Genomic DNA, 17,117 nt, shown 5'->3' with positions numbered 1-17,117 from the left:
CTTTTCAAACTCACCCTGGCTGGGGGGCTGTCATACCAGTAAAAATATATTTCAAATATAACACAACGCTAGTAAAGTGGGTGACTTACCTTAAAGCCTATCAATAAGCCTGTAAAGGCTTCATTCAGTCTGTTGTTAACACACTGAATGCTCCACGAAACCACACCCATTAAGGTGCAGTGTTCTTCAGCAATGGAGGAATCCACTAGGATCTCCTCCATCATTGTCGACCCCTCAACCGTGGCCCGTTCTGGCACGGGCGGCACCGAGACTGGCCTCGAAGATGTTGGAGGAAGCTCAGTCAAATTCTGACCCTCCTTTCCACCCTCTGAATGGTCGATCTCCCAGGTAGTATAAACCGGGGAACTGGCCCCAATCACAGCTTCCTGGATCATGGCCGCAGGTGCATATTCAGCGACCGGGACCTCGCGGTCTTCGGCTTCCGAGGTATTAACCTCGGCCATCACCTCTTCGCCCCCGTTAAGCAAGGTCGGGAGGGAGGCCACCTCCATGGCCTCCTCGGAGGCTTTGGGAAGGGATGTGCGGGATGCATTCCCACTCTCCACTAGCTCGGCTAGCAGCGAGTATCTCTCTGAGACCTGGTCAGTTGGTAGATCTCGGATGGGGCTATGATGAGCAAAAAATATATATGTGCCGATAAATTAGGATTTGGTATAAGTTTACGCAATAAACTTGTGAGAGATCGTACCTTTGGGCCAGGGGTTTGACCTTGGGGGCTCGGCGGGGAACCATCTCAAACTCCTCGATCTCGTCGTCGGAATCGACACAGGTGCCATGAGAAGCGGCCTTGCCTTTGCAAGGCCTCTTCAGGGCCCTAGGAGGCAGGGCTTCTTTCTCCGCCTCTTGCGGTGCCCTCTTCTTGGACTGGGAAGAGTCCACGTCCTCCTCCTCTTCCGCCTCCTCCACCTCACGGGTAGAGGAAACACGCGTGTCCTCAGACTTAGTGTCCGGAAGACCCCTGGAACATAGACCTTCGTGGTTCTCCTTCTTCTTCGGCTCCGGTGTCTTGTATGGCTTCGGAACCAACATTGCGACCAACTGTTCTGACCTTGGCTCCTCAGGAACAGGAGCTGGTTCGTCGATGTTCTTGGACAGGGCCAACCACTCCTGTCAAAACCATTCAGGGAAAGGTGAGATCTTTGTAAAGTAGATCGGAACTTTGGGAGGGGAATGATGTTCGGACATACCTCTACTGGAGGAGTCTTGTCATTCAGGCCTATGTCTTCGTCCTCGGCTAGCCATGCTGGTTGGGGCTTGAACAAAATCCTCCACACGTCCTCGTGGGTTGTGCGGAAGAACTCCTTGATGACCTTAGGGTCATTAGGCTTGTAGACCCACATCGGATTCTCCCGGTGCTCACATGATAGGATGCGCCACCGCAGAGCGACTTGGATCACATCGGTTAATTGGATGTTAGCATCCACCATCTGCTTGATGCACTTCTGCATCATCTTCACGTCCCTAGCAAACCCCGAGTCCATATTTTTCTTGACCTAGGAGGTTAGCCTCTCTCGAGAGCCGGACTTGAAATCGGCAAGGGCTACCGAGTTTGCCTCCCTTGGTTCAGTGATATAGAACCACTCCTTCTGCTAGCCCTTGATAGTGTCTATCAAGGTGCCCTCTGGCCGTATCACCTTAGGGAGCTTTCTTATCACCGCTCCACCGCAATCAGCGTGCTGGTTGCTCATAGACTTTGGTTTGACGTTGAACGTCTTAAGCCAGAGCTGGAAATGTGGGTGAACTCGCAAGAATGCTTTGCACACGATGATGAAGGCGGTAATATGCATAATGGAGTTGGGGGAGATCATGGAAATCCATACCATAATAGAACATGATACCCCTGACAAAGGGGTGAAGGGGAAAGCCTAGGCCTCGGAGGAAATGGGGAATAAACGCTACCCGCTGACCCGACCGGGGAGTCGGGATCACCTGGCTAGCCTCCCCCGCTCGATGTGCAACGTCGGAGGAGAGGTATCCGGAGCGCTTCAACTCCCGAATGTCCACGTCGTATACGTACGACACCACCCACTTGCCATGAGAGACGGCCATGGTGTGGGCTTGAAGAAGGCAAGGCGAAAAGAAAGCGGAAAGAGGATCGGATCTGGGCGCTCGAGCTTGGGGGAGGCAAGAGAGAAGCCGAGGATGCATGTGGTAAAAACCTTTGGATCTTTATTCCTTTTTATAATGGATTATAATACCAAGAGTCCCTTTTACTGCGTCGGTTGCTCCGCCACCTACTTCCAAAAAATGATGGAGTTGTTGCACATGTGGGTAAGCCTATGCAGTTAATCATATCCCAGGAAATGCGAAGGCACGATCTCCTCGAGAGGACGTGACCCTTGAGACATGTCCCCGAGCTGCGGTTCAAGGCGGCCTTTCGTCAGGAAAGCCTACCAATCGGGGAGCCATTCACACATGGAAGTTTCAATGCCTTCGTTAAAAAAGCTGCCAATTTAAAGATGTGCGGGTTACGGAAGCAGTCAAATCGGAATCAGCCGAGCATGATGGAACTCACCTTACAAGCCGATCACTATCGATGTAAAGGGTAGCCAAAGAATGAACACACTGGCGTTGAAGGCTAGTTAGGGGGATACTGAGGGAGTCCCGGATTCAGGGGTCCTCGGGTGGCCGGTTAGTCAATATTGGATGAGCCCATTGGGCCACGCTGGGGAAGACCGGGCTTGATGACGACCTCTACTCTGGAAGGAATATCCCGAAGATTGGCATGTACTCCAAGCTTAGAAGGACTAGGTCGGCTCATCTATTCCCGATAATAGTTGATATCTTGTAAACCCTAGGGGCCGTGGTGTCTATATAAACTAGGGACCCCTATCCGTATAGAGGGGGTTGAATCATCTAGGGTTTAGAATACACGATCTCGAGGTAGATCAACATTGTAATCATCTTCATCAATACAATCAAGGAGGACGTAGAGTACTACCCCCATAGGAGGGCCCGAAGCTGGGTAAACCATTGTCTCCCTTCTCTTCCTGCAACCCATCGATCCAAGGTCCACAGTTCGGGACCCCCTACCCGAGATCTGCCGGTTTTGACACCGACACCCGCGCCTCCTTTCCGCTGCCATTGAGACCCCTATGGACACCCCATGCTCCCCTAGCACCTCGGCCGCGCTCTCCACCGTCGTGGCACACCAGCCTGTAGCGACTAATGCCGCCGTCTGCCCCCTTCACGGGCCCTCATCCCCAGCGCTTCCCCGGTGAGAGCAGAGCCTCCAGGCAGAAGCGTCTCGGATCCCCAAGCACGTTGGTGCTCTAACCACTAAGAATGGTGGTCGGATACACTGACAGCCACCACCGGCCCCCTCTGGCTCTCCCGCGGCAGGAGCTTGAATATGGCACCTTTAGCCGACGGGGCCCGCGTGTCGGTTGGCCAGTGGGGCTGACGGGTGGGTCGTGCCCGTTAAGTGGAGGCGGGAGCCCCTAGAGGCCGCCTTCTCACCGGGGAGGCGTATTTCCCCCGGGCGCTTTCGACGTGGCCCTTGCGGGCGCACGCGAGCAGTTGGGCCGGCCCGGGAGCTTATCTTGCGCACTATAAGCCCCCTGGTATAAACCTCTTTTTTTCTTTTTGGAGAAACTTCCAAATTCCATAACAAGTTCATATGGGATCCAAATTTAGTGATTCAAATTCCTAGGAACTTCTAAAATCCTTGCCTCCCCAAATATGTGCTTTGCACTTTTTTTCAAAAATATTTTCTGTAGAGATCTAATGCAAACTTGAATCTGATTCATTCAAACCCCCATCTTGCAAAATTCCTAGGGAGCTCAAATCAACTCCAAATGGAGTGATTCCAATTTCTAGAGACTCCAAGTATCATGCACTATTTTTCAACATTTTTCTCATGCATTTTTTCTGCTAGGACAACTTAATTGCACATATTTCCATTTAATCCATCTCAGTAAATCCCTAGAATATTCATGCCAACTCGAAATCTAGTGAAACCACTTCCTAAATGTTTCTAAATTCATGCCCTATTAAATATTTCCTTCACTCATTTTAGCAGAATATTTTCTCTAGACTTTTTTTGGGGGCAGTGATGCCTCCATTTCCACCATTCGAAAATCTCTTGTGATCCAAATCCCTTAGAACAACCTTAGGAATTTTTCTTATGACCAGAGATGTCCAAGAGCAATAGAAGTCCTATTTATAGAGCACCTTGTGTTTCTGCTTGTTGTGTGGCTTATCGTTGTTATTTCTGATGATAGTTGGCGAAATAAACAGAGTACTCGGAGTTGGACCGGAAGACCTCGAAGACCTCGAAGACTTATTTGAGCAAGAAAAACAGCCCTTTGACCATGCCTAAGAAACTTTTACTTGCATTCCATATGATGGGTTGTCCCCGATGAACACCTCGTTGAAACCTGCATTTGGGCATGGCCCTACCACCTATGAGGGTTGTGCATGTGGGATGTAGTTAGTTGCTACGCAAGAAGGGACAAGAATATGCATGGTGATGATGAAGGGTGTGTTACAAAGGTTTTTCAAAAACCCCGTCGAGTGCCACTAATGCCCGAGGGTGATGGTGTTGATATGGATGACCACTTGAGAAAGAAGTGTTGTACCAAGAAAGGTTTTGTGTGTGTGGTTTCAGAAATGGTATTAGATTTAAGATTTGTCGACAGTCCCAACCTTACATGTGCGACCACGATACCCCTTATGGGATGGGGCTTTGTTGATAACCTTGGTCGATACTAGCAGAGAGCCTGCATTACTAGTGGCAGGAGTGACGTGGTCACTCTCGTGACGGGGTCGTGCCAGGTAGGGCGACCATGCTATTTTTACACGTAAAGGGCACACCCTTGCGTGCCCTCATGGATGATATGATCTACAGCCAGGCTTGTATGATGTACATCATGAGGGGTGGCACCAACGAGTGCACTCTTTGTTTAGTGTCGCCATGGGAAAGGCATTTTTGGGTTCTTACCTCGGGTATGTTATATACCGCGAGTCATGGATGATACGGAAGTTCCCGGGTCTTGTGGGTACAACGCGCAACCTCTACAAAGTGTAAAACTATTCGAATAGTCGTGCCCATAGCCAAGGACAGTGGGTGGTGCTGCTTAAACTACGTCTAGTGGTTTCCACATAAACCAAGTGTGTGTGTGGTGGGAAAGTATGAGAAGTGATGGTGATATGAGAACGATGATGCTCGAGCTAAGTCAGGTGACTTGGTAGGATGGGTGGACATGGGATGTTCAACCCTCACCTGATATTGATATATGTAACATGTTCACTCTGTTACTGCTATGCCTTGTGATGCATGTCGCACAAGAACTTGATCATGTTATCGCACTAGGGAAAAATCTGCTTTCCACAAAAATAGCAAACCAGTGTTATATCATGTTTCATTATTGCCATGTTCCACAACATGGGTTGCTTGTGAGTACATTAAAAGTACTCATTGGCTTGCCACTGGTTATTTTATTGACCAGGTAAGAGAGAACAGGAGATGGTGAAGAGTACCTTGGTGATGTTCCTGCGAGCTAGGACGCTTCCTAGTCAGAATGTGTGTAGGTTAAGGTTGATGGCATGGGTTCACGCTTTCAACCAAGGCTCCCGTTGTTAATCGAGTTTGGCGTGTCGGCCTTCGAGGCCCTACCTATGTAAGACTTAACTTCAATGGTCCTTATTTGTATCACAGGGTATGTGTGGATGTAAGACTCTTGTTATTCCGTTTCTGTGTGTTCGGTGAGAATTGATCTCTGGGATCACTAAGCACGTACGTTCGGTGATCTCGACCTACAAGTCGGGTGCCCACAAGGTGAAGGAGCTGGTGGAGCTGATGGAGCTGATGCTTGGGCTGATGAAGACGATTTGGACTCCAGAACTGACACGGCTGCAGATCTGGTCTGGGTCCTGAACTTAGTGGTAGTTGGGAGACACATATCATCATCATCATCATCACCACTCCTAGAGCTCGGAGTGTGCACTGCATCAACTTCACACTTCAATTGATTGATATTGGTTGTCAACTCTGTCACCTTGATATCCAGGTCATGGAATTTTGTTTCCACAATCCTCTCCAGACTCTTATGATTCTGCAATATATCTGTAATGTTGTTCTCCATCCCTTGGATGGTACTGATAAGAAATGGGATATGTTCCTCTCTGGTCCTCAAATGTGGAGATATAGCTACCTTTGCCTCTCCCTCTGCATCTGCATGAGCTGTAGCTGAACTAGGATGGCTGGGGTCCATCACAACTTCATTATCTTCAAACTCTCACTAGACCGGCGGGTGTTGATGATCAAGCAGATATACATTCTTCCCAGTCACGGGTTATGTCCACGAAGGACTAGCCTCACTCACGGTAGATCTTCACAAAGTAGACAATCTCCATGCTCTTACAAACTTATTGGTTCAACTCCACAACACAAAGTAGGAGGCTCCCAAACGACACCTAACCAATCTAGGAGACACCACTCTCCAAAAGGTAATAGATGCGGAAATATGATGAACTCCTTGCTCTTGTGCTTCAAAAGATGATCTCCTCAACACTCAATCTCTCTGTCACAGATTTGATTGGGGTAGAAGAGATTGATTGGGTGGAAAAAAACTTGGCGAGGCTAGAAATCAGGATTCATATGGTAGGAACAAAATATCTTGATCTCAACACCTGAGTAGGTGGCTCTCTCTCAGAAAAATGGATATGGAAAGTGTTGGGTTGCTCTGACTGCTTCTTCTATGAATGAGAGGTGGTGGAGGGGTATATATAGGCATCTCCAAAAATCTAACCATTACAACCTTATTTTCCAACTCGATGAAACCGAAGTAAAACGACGGTGGCACCGAGTAGTGCAAAATGTGGCAACTTTTGTCTTTTCGGTGAGACTGATATATGAATCTCGGTGGTACCGATTTTGGCTGGCCTAGCCAGTTCCCTCAACTCGATGGGATCAATTTTCAAAACTCAGAAATTCCAATTTTAAGAAGTTGGTTAACAGAGTTGAGGGCACTGATTTCGGTTGCACCGAAATGGAACTTCGTGGTACCGAGACTCTAGGGTTTGGCATGGGATCTGTCTAATGTAAAACTCGGTAGGGACGAATGGATAAAGTTATTGACACCGAATTTTTGATATATAGGATTTGGACGGAATATTTGTGGGAGAACTTCATGAGTATTTTTGTTGGCTAACTCTAAGCACTTGAGCAACTAGATCATCATAGTCACCTCTTCCCCTTTTAATAGTATTGACTTTCCTATGGACTCAAATGTGATGTCACACAAAATATAAAATGTGGAGTCTTCAAGCTTGTTATTAATAGATGTTCCTTGCATCTAGGGGTTATCCTCCCAACCCTTAGCCAACGCATCCTTCAACTTTTCCTGAAATATACTAGATAGAATCATTAGATCAATGACACATATGTTGTTATTAATTACCAAAACCACCTTAGGGAGAAGTTGTGCTTTCAGCTGCGAAATCCTCGACTTGGATGGGACATGGGCACACGCCAATGGGCGACGACGGGCAAGGGAGGGGTGCGTAGAGGGGGGATGACGATGGGCGAGGGTGCCGGGGAGGAGGTGAGCGTGGGCGAGGGAGCGCCATCAATTTTACTCAAGCCCTAGTCGACGGAATTAGGGGAATGGTTGAGGCCGGAGGATAAATTTTCCTCCACTACAATAAATTGAGGATTGGTTAGGTATGTACGAGATAGGGGACCGGTTAGAACCATCGCGCCTTTAGAGCATCTCTAAAAGATCCCGCAAATCAGGCCATCTACTATAATAACCATCAGTTTATATAATGTATCTCATAAACTTGTCTTGAACAGATCCTTTAAATTCGTCTGTCCCGAATTTATTTTTGCAGGATCCCGAATCCATGAGCCAATTTCCTTTATATCTATGGGATTTTACCTCATCTTGGAGAATCCCCTTTCCTTTGGCGGGAGACAAATTTTAGCATCCTCTTTTGTCGCAGCCGGCGTCATGGCTTCCCGAGCTCAATTCTAGCGAAATCTCACTGTCGCATGTCGTCGTCGTTGCCCGTGAGCTGCGGCACGCTGTCGTCGTCACCCGTGAGCTGCCGCACACCACCGTCGAAGGTCATCACCCGCGAGCTGCCGCACGCCGCCGCCATCTCCCATTGCGGACCGCGAGATGTCGTAAGACGTCGCCTCCTCGCCGCGTTTGTTCCCATGGTCTTCGTGTTGCTCCACGGCAGCGTTGGCACCAGCAAGACGCGTGCTCCTCCTCTGTCCCTCACAAAATCCTCACGGTGGAAGTGGTCGGAATGGTTCCAATTGTAATTTAACAGACTTTTTTACGGGGTTGTGCAATTTTATCGGGACAATGAAATATTTTATGGGATTTGTTCTATCGTAAACAAATGAAAAAAAGTTCTACGAAATCTTTTATATCGATTTTTTAAGGACGGGTATACGGAATCAGCTAGATGCTCTTATCAGCACAAGGCAAAGTCGGACTCCTCGGTCGCTCCCGCGAGCGACCAGGTGCGAACCCTAGCTGCCGCCTCGGGTGAACCCCCTTCGCTGGCAGGGGTCACCAGGCAAAGCCCACGCCGCGCGCGACGACGGGGCCTTTTTCCTCCCGCTCAAGGTGGGGTGGCACGGGACGGCCACTCCGGCAGGCGCTCATGGCGGGCTTCCACGGGGGAGGCGCGGGCGCGGCGAGGTTGCACTTGGGTGGCGCTTGGAGGTGCACCACGGGCGCGCGGGGGCTCTCGGGCGGCGCAACTCTACCACGCATGATGGCTCGTGGGGTGCGGCCGTTCCGCGGCCTGGGACGGCGGTGGCGCATGAGGGCCATGCAGATGCACGGCGGCGGCGGCGTGGCCTAGCCGGCACGGATTTTTCGGTTGTGCCATGCTTCACAGTGTGGGGAGGTCGTCGGTGCGTGGGCTGGCATGGCCGGGGCGGGGAGGCGCGAGCACAATGCGTTGGTGGTGTGGCTGCGCAGGGGAGCGCCGCGGGCGTGCATAGGACACGTCATGGGCGCGAGGGGGCTTCGAGTGGTGTGGATCTGGTGCTTGGGGGAGCTGCTCCAAAGCCCAGGATGGCGCGATGAGGTGGCCTGCTGTGACATGGTGGAGGGTTGTTGTGGTGTTGGTGCTCAGACGACGTTGTTGCCCTAGCTGTGCACATGGTGGAGAGGCTTGAGTGGCCGGTATGGCACTCGAGCGGCGGCTTCGGCTGCGAAGGGCGTGGCCGGGGTGTGTTTGCGCAGTCTAGCATCGCGTGGACACCCCTCGCGGTGCGCGGATCGGAGGCCCATGGTGAATAGGAAGTGCGCTCTGACAACGTGTGATGCGGATCTAGTCTCCGACTGTTGGGGATATTACCTGCGGTATAACCCGCCCTAAATGGGCAGGGTCACTAAAGGGGCGACTCATCCTTTGATAATACAAGCCTTGGCCCAGGGGGGCCAGGAGCCGGATGGCGGTTCAGGAGCTATACAGAGGATAGTCCGCCAAGGAGGTTTCCAGTCTTGGAAAGCACGGTGACTTAGAGATAGGGAAACCACGATCTGTAGCATGGCTAGGACTCTTGTAAATCCTAGGGCCTCAACCTATATATAAAGGCGAGTCCCTGGGGAAGATAGGCCAGGTTAGAAATCATGGTTACGCCCCCCTTGTAATTGAAACCATCATCAATCTACACAAAGCAGGACGTAGGCTTTTACCTCCACACGAGGGGCCGAACCTGGGTAAATCTGAGTCTCGCTTTCGCTCACCCCCTTTGAGTCGCCACCAAGGTGCGATGACTCCTTCATTAAGTCCTTTCATGAGGACATCTGTCGTGACAAAACCACGGCAGTTGGCGCCCACCATGGGGCTAGCGCACGGTGGAGTTGAGTTCTCAAAGGGAGCCCTACCAGGGTGAGAAAGCTATGCGGTCGGCGTCATGATGAAGAGCCGCCACGGAAGGTACTATATCGACAACTCGCTGTGGGGGCCTGAAGCCGATTTAATCGAATCTGGTTACAGGGTCCCCTTCGGCAAGGTCAACATCTTCATCGGCATGATTGAAACACCCGTGCCTGAGCTGGACACCTCCACTGACATCGTTTAGCCGGCCAGGTACGTCCTCCCCATCACGCGTCAGGACAGGAGATGACAGGTTTTCGTCGGTTTTACGCAGGGAGCAAGCATACAGGACGAACCGGTAGTCCAGGAGATCACCCCCCTTAACTCCGATGATGAATCATCCATGGGCGACACAGATTCAATTCGCCCTCTTTACGAAGGACAACTCGGAGAGTTGCCACTAGCGATGGACCCCAAGGTCTTCGAAAGATCCTGTCGACAAATCGCCATCTACATGGCGGGGGCAACACAACCTCAGCCAAACCCGGCCGGCAACAACGAGACTGGCGAGTCATCGAAAACCCCAGCTCAAGCCATGGCAGACTTGACGGCGGAGGTCACCAGACTCATGACAACCGCTATGACGGCAGAGAATCCGGAAGCGATCAACGCCGAGCTGGCGAAGCTGCGGGAGGAGATGGCCAAAGCCCAGTGGGACGTGGAAGCGAAAGCCACCAGGATGGCGGCACAGTAGGCCCGGATCACCGTGGAGACGGAACGGATGAACACCGAAGGTTGGCGGCTCGAGAGACAACAGCGCACGTCCGATGCTATTCATCAGAGCAGGCATCACGGGCGCCTCCCGGTCGATCTACATCCAACTCATCTCTTCGACACCCCACACACTCCTAGGGCGGGACACGATCAACCCTTGCAGGCCGCTCCAGGGGGAGGTCCGGTTCAACCGCCTAACCCGCCACCACCTCAACCAACGGATGCCCGCGCACCTCGCTTCCAGAGGCCACTTCTCAAATCCCGTGAATAACGTGCTGGCGCAACCCGCCACTTGGAGTCCCTCCCAATCTACAGAAACTCCCCGGCCGAGGTGGGGGCAATAAACGCCATCGAGATGCTGAAGACAGCAGTGGTCCAACACGCGCAATACTCACACAGCCTTGACCAGTTACACTCCACACCCCAGGTGAGTCACACCAGGAATCACCACGAGGACCAACCCGCGGTGACCAGTGGGCAACGGCGTTTGCCTCAGACCAACCCGCTCAGGGTGCCTGATACACGAGCCCAAGACATTGTGGAATGCAGCGCGAGCCGCGGGTCAGATGGAGAAGGCAGCCGCGGCGGGTCATAGCTATCCGGCTTATACCCAGACGCCTCCCGCGCCGCTCGATGCCGGTGGCAGGCACGTCGGGGTGCCCTGTCTCATGCCCGCTCTTCGCAATGAGCGGATGCCGAAGGATTTCAAAGGACCAAGGAAGGTACCCAATTACACACCAGATCTGGAGCCAGGGTCATGGATCGAGAGTTACGAACTTGCGATGGACATGCTCGACGTGAATGAGGCGGTTTGCGCCAGGTATTTCACTATGATGCTTGAAGGAACAGCGCGTGCGTGGATGAAAAACCTGCTGCCTAACTCGATCAACACCTGGGCAGAGTTAAAGGAGTGTTTCATCAAAAACTTCTGAGGGACTTGCAAGCGCCCGATGACCATCGTCGACTTACAACACTGCGTTTAGCGATCAGATGAGTCGGGCCATCATTGGACGCGGCGAGTTGCATAAGTCATTCATTCGTCGGACGGCATCTCGGCGGCTCAGGAAGTGCTGATTCTAGAGAAAAATTGCCATTACGAACCTTTGGTGCTGAAGCTGGGGCGACTTAAGCGTAAAGTGCAGGACATGGGCGAGTTGATGGATACCCTCACCAGATATGTCGAGTCAGACAACACCAAGGATCCGGGGGAGGATGACGACAAAGTTAGCACCGCCAGGAGGGCGAGTCGTCAAAAGGTCACTCCCAGTTTCAAGGGCGGGGTAACCACAACCACGGCAGTCACGGTAAGAGGAGACAACAGGAAGGTCCCACATACTTCGTCGCCAATACAAATGCCGGCAACCGGAACCAACGCCAGAAGAAGCGAGGCTTCAGTGGCAAGAAACCGCACAACTATCATGAGATGCTCAAAGGCCCCTGCCCACATCACGCTATGCCTGAGGGACCGGCTACTCACTCCTGGGAGGATTGCTATGTGATGCAGGAGTTCCGGGCTGAGGTGCTCAAGAAAGTCCAAGGAGGCGATCAGGGCCAGCAACAGGAACAGTTTGGCGCACCCTGGTCGCGCTAAAGCCCGTTCGGTGGATTTCCTAACCCGGGTGCACAGGGCGGATCACGGCCTAATAGTGGACAGTACCAAGTTCACAACCAACAGCGGTATAACCCGCAGGGAGTGTTTCAGCAACCACCCCCGCAAGGGGACCCCCAGCAACAGGATGATAATGGCGGTTTTCAGAATAAACCTAAGCAGGTGAACAACGGGCAGTATCACGTGTTCACCACTACTATGTCAACAAAAGTCCTTCCCTGGCAGTGGTGCCAGAGATACTTCTGTCGTCTCTTGAGCTTGCGTTGGTTTTTCCCTTGAAGAGGAAAGGGTGATGCAGGACAAGAGCAGTAAGTATTTCCCTCAGTTTGAGAACCAAGGTATCAATCTAGTAGGAGAATCTCGTCAAGTCCAGAGTACCTGCGCAAACACAAAAGAGCTTGCACCCAACGCTATAAAGGGGTTGTCAATCCCTTCAAGATTGTTTGCAAAGTGAGATCTGAAGGCGAAAAGTGCAATGAAGTAAAAAGTGTAAGGCTGAAAATATGGTGTGGAGTAGACCCAGGGGCCATAGTGTTCACTACAGACTTCTCTCAAAATAGCAAATATCACGGTGGGTAAACAAATTACTGTCGAGAAATTGATAGAACCGGGCAAAGTCATGACGATATCTAAGGCAATGATCATACATATAGGCATCACATTCGGGACAAGTAGACCGATACTTTCTGCAATTACTACTATTACTCCACACATCGACCGCTATCCAGCATGCATCTAGTGTATTGAGTTCATGACGAACAGAGTAACGCCTTAATAAAGATGACATGATGTAGAGGGATAATCTCAAACCAATGATGAAAACCCCAACTTTTTACCCTTGATGGCAACAACATGATGCGTTCCTCGCTACCCCTTATGTCACTGGGTGAGGTCACCGCATGGTATGAACCAAAAACCAAGCACTTCCCCCATTGCAAGAATCATAGATCTAGTTGGCCAAACAAAACCCACAACTCGAAGAGAATTACAAGGATATGAAATCATGCATAAGAGAGATCAGAAGAAACTCAAATAAGATTCATAGATAATCTGATCATAAATCCACAATTCATCGGATCTCAACAAACACACCGCAAAAGAAGATTACATCGGATAGATCTCCATGAAGATCATGGAGAACTTTGTATTGAAGATCCAAGAGAGAGAAGAAGCCATCTAGTTACTAGCTATGGACCCGTAGGTCTATGGTGAACTACTCACGCATAATCGGAGAGGTCATGGTGTTGATGAAGAAGCCCTTCGTATCCGAATCCCCCCTCCGGCAGGGCACCAGAACGTCCCCCAGATGGGATCTTGCGGAGACAAAAGCTTGCGACGGCGGAAAACTACTTTCGATGATCTCCTGGTTTTTTGTGGAATTTTTGGGGATATATAGGCGCAAAACCTAGGGCAAAGGACGTCCAGGGGGCCCACAAGCCTGTGGGCCGCGGCCTCCCCACCTGGCCACGGGGTGGGGGCTTGTGGGGCCCCTGGGGAACCCTCCCTTGGCTCTCAAGTCTCGTGATCTTCTTCCGTTACGGAAAAAATCTTTTCAGGGATTTTATTCCATTTGGACTCCGTTTCAAATTCTCCTCTGGAAGGGGTCAAAAACATGGAAAAAACAGGAACTGGCACTTGGCACTAAGTTAATAAGTTAGTCCCAAAAAATATATAAAAGTCATGCAAAACATCCAAAGTTTGACAAGATAATAGCATGAAACCATAAAAAATTATAGATATGTTGGAGACGTATCAAGCATCCCCAAGCTTAACTCCTGCTCGTCCTCGAGTAGGGAAGTGATAAAGAATGAATTTTTGATGTGGAATGCTTCCTAGCATAGTTGTCCTTTGCAACTTCTTTCACATGACATGAATGTTCAGATCCGTAAGATTCGAAACAATAGTTTGCTATTAGCATGAAAACAATAATACTTCTAGCAAACTAGCAAGGTAATCTTGAACTTTCAAAATGACAAGGCCAAGGAAAGTTATCCCTACAAAATCATATAGTCTGGCTATGCTCCATCATCCTCACACAACTAATGTAAATCATGCACAACCCCGGTATTGGCCAAGTAATTGTTTTCGCACTCTTACTTTCTCAAACTTTTTATAACTATCACGCAATACATGAGCGTGAGCCATGGATATAACACTATAGGTGGAATAGAGTGTGGTGGTGGTTGTGAGACAAAAAGGAGGAGATGGTCACATTGACTCGACGTATCAAAGGGCTATGGAGATGCCCATTAATAGATATCAATGTGAATGAGTAGGGATTGCCATACAAGAGATGCACTAGAGCTATAAGTATGTGAAAGCTCAAAAGGAGAACTAGTGGATGTGCATCCAACTTGCTTGCTCACGAAGACCTAGGGCAATTTGAGGAAGCCCATCATTGGAATATACAAGCCAAGTTATATAATGAAGATTCCCACAAGCATATGGTGGTGACAAAGCAAGAAACTCTCAATCGTGAAGAACATGGTGCTATTATGAAGCACAAGTGTGGAAAAAGATAGTAGCACTGTCCCTTCTCTCTTTTTCTCTCTTTTTTTATTTGGGATCTTGGCCTCTCTTTTTCTTTTCTCTTTTTTTTATTTTTTTTGTTTGGTCTCTTTGGCCTCTTTTTTTTATTTCCTCACATGGGACAATGCTCTAATAATGATGATCATCACACTTTCATTTACTCACAGCTTCGAAGCTCAAAATGATGACTTTTAGGGAATGCCTCCGGCACTGTACCGGGATGTGCAACGATCTAGCTTGGTGTATGACGTTAAAAACATCTCGCTAGCTATCTTACGATCATGCAATGGAAATATGAGAGTGACGGCCCAAGTCATGAGATGGAACGGTGGGAGTTGCATGACAATATATCTCGGAATGGCTATGAAAATGCCAAAGTAGGTAGGTATGGTGGCTGTTTTGAGGGAGGCATAAGGTGGGTTCGTGCACCGGCGAAAATTGCGCGGCACTAGAGAGGCTAGCAATGGTGAAAGGTGAAAGTGCATCTATACCATGGACTCGCATTAGTCATGAAGAACTCACATACTTGTTGTGAAATTTTTATTAGTAATCGAAACAAAGTGCTAAACGCATACTCCGAGGGAAAGGGTTGGTAGGTGTTAACCATCGCGCGATCCCGACCTCAACACAAAGGATGACAATCAATAGATCAATTATGCTCCGACTTCCTAACATAGCGGTTCACCATACGTGCATGCTACGGGAATCACTAACTTCAACACAAGTATCTCTAGATTCACAACACCCTACTAACATAGCTCTTAATATTACCGAATCCACGTCTCAAAACTAATTGAGAGGAATCAAAACTTCTCTTTCTACTCAATGCACATGAAGATGGAGGTTTTTGCATCCTCTTTGGGTACCTATCACCTTTGGGACTACTTTCATAGCATAAGCCAACTACCAAGTCACGCACCGCCGTGCTCTAAAAGATATAAGTGAAGCACATAGAGCAAAAGTATCTAGCTCAAAAGATATAAGTGAAGTACTATGAGCATTCTAGCAAAATCACGATGAGTGCATGTCTCTCTCTCTCAAAAAGGTGTGCAGCAAGGATGATTGTGACACAACAAAAATAAAATACTCCTCCAATACAAGGCGCTCCAAGCAAAACACATATCATGTGGTGAATAAAAATATAGCTCCAAGTAATGTTGTCGATGGATTGAAGATGAAATAGGGGATGCCTTCCCGGGGCATCCCCAAGCTTAGGATTTTTGGTGTCCTTGAATTTGGCTTGGGTGCCTTGGGCATCCCCAAGCTTGAGCTATTTCCACTCCTTATCTCATCGTCCATGAGAACATCACCCAAAACATGAAAACTTCACAACACAAAACTTAAACAGAAACTCGTGATAACATTAGCACAAGAAAACAAACTACCACCTCTTTTCGGTACTGTAGCAAACTTGAATTTCATCTATATTGGTGTTGGGATACTGTATTCTCAATTTTCCATGGCTAGTACCCCCCCCCCCCCGATACTAACCATAGTTTCATGAAAACAAGCAACCAACTCAACAAAAACAGACCAGTCTGTAGCAATCTGTATACTTCGTATACTTCTGGTACCTCACAAATTATGAAAAATGACGACTACCTGGGAAAAAGGCATATCAACCAGCAGCAAAACGAATCAACTCAAAAGATCTTTCTGAATAAAAATGAAAAATCATCTCGTGAGCGAAAAGTTTCTGCCATTTTCCAGCAGAATCAAACAACCATTACCAAGATTGGTCATAAAGGTTTTTGCTTGGCTCAAACACAAAAAGAAACACCAAAAACACAATCACAACAGAATTGTGATGGTGCGGACGCAACAAAACAGAAAGAAAAAGATAAATTCATTAGGTTGCCTCCCAACAAGCGCTATTGTTTAACGCCCTTAGCTAGGCATAAAAGCGATAGAATCACGTATCGTCGTCTTTGGTGCTCAAATCATAAGTGGCCCTCATCATGGATTCATAAGGCAATCTTATTTTCTTTCTAGGAAAGTGTTCCATGCCCTTCCTTAAAGGAAATTGAAATCTAATATTCCCTTCCTTCATATCGATGATAGCACCGATAGTCCTTAGGAAAGGTCTACCACGAATAATAGGGCATGCAGGATTGCAATCAATGTCAAGCACAATAAATCCGTGGGTACATAGTTCCTATTTGCAATAATAAGAACATCATTGATCCTTCCCATGGGTTTCTTGACAGTAGAATCAGCAAGATGCAAATTAAGAGAACACTCCTCAATCTCATTAAAACCCAGAACATCACATAAAGACTTTGGAATCGCAGAAACACTAGAACCCAAATCACACAAAGCATTGCATTCATAGTTTTTTATTTTGATTTTGATTTTGATGGTAGGTTCCCACTCATCATGAAGCTTTCTAGGG

The sequence above is a fragment of the Hordeum vulgare genome, chromosome 6H, assembly GCF_904849725.1.
Source record: "Hordeum vulgare subsp. vulgare chromosome 6H, MorexV3_pseudomolecules_assembly, whole genome shotgun sequence".
Classification (NCBI taxonomy): Eukaryota; Viridiplantae; Streptophyta; class Magnoliopsida; order Poales; family Poaceae; genus Hordeum; species Hordeum vulgare.
Note: the sequence above shows the minus strand (reverse complement) of the source record.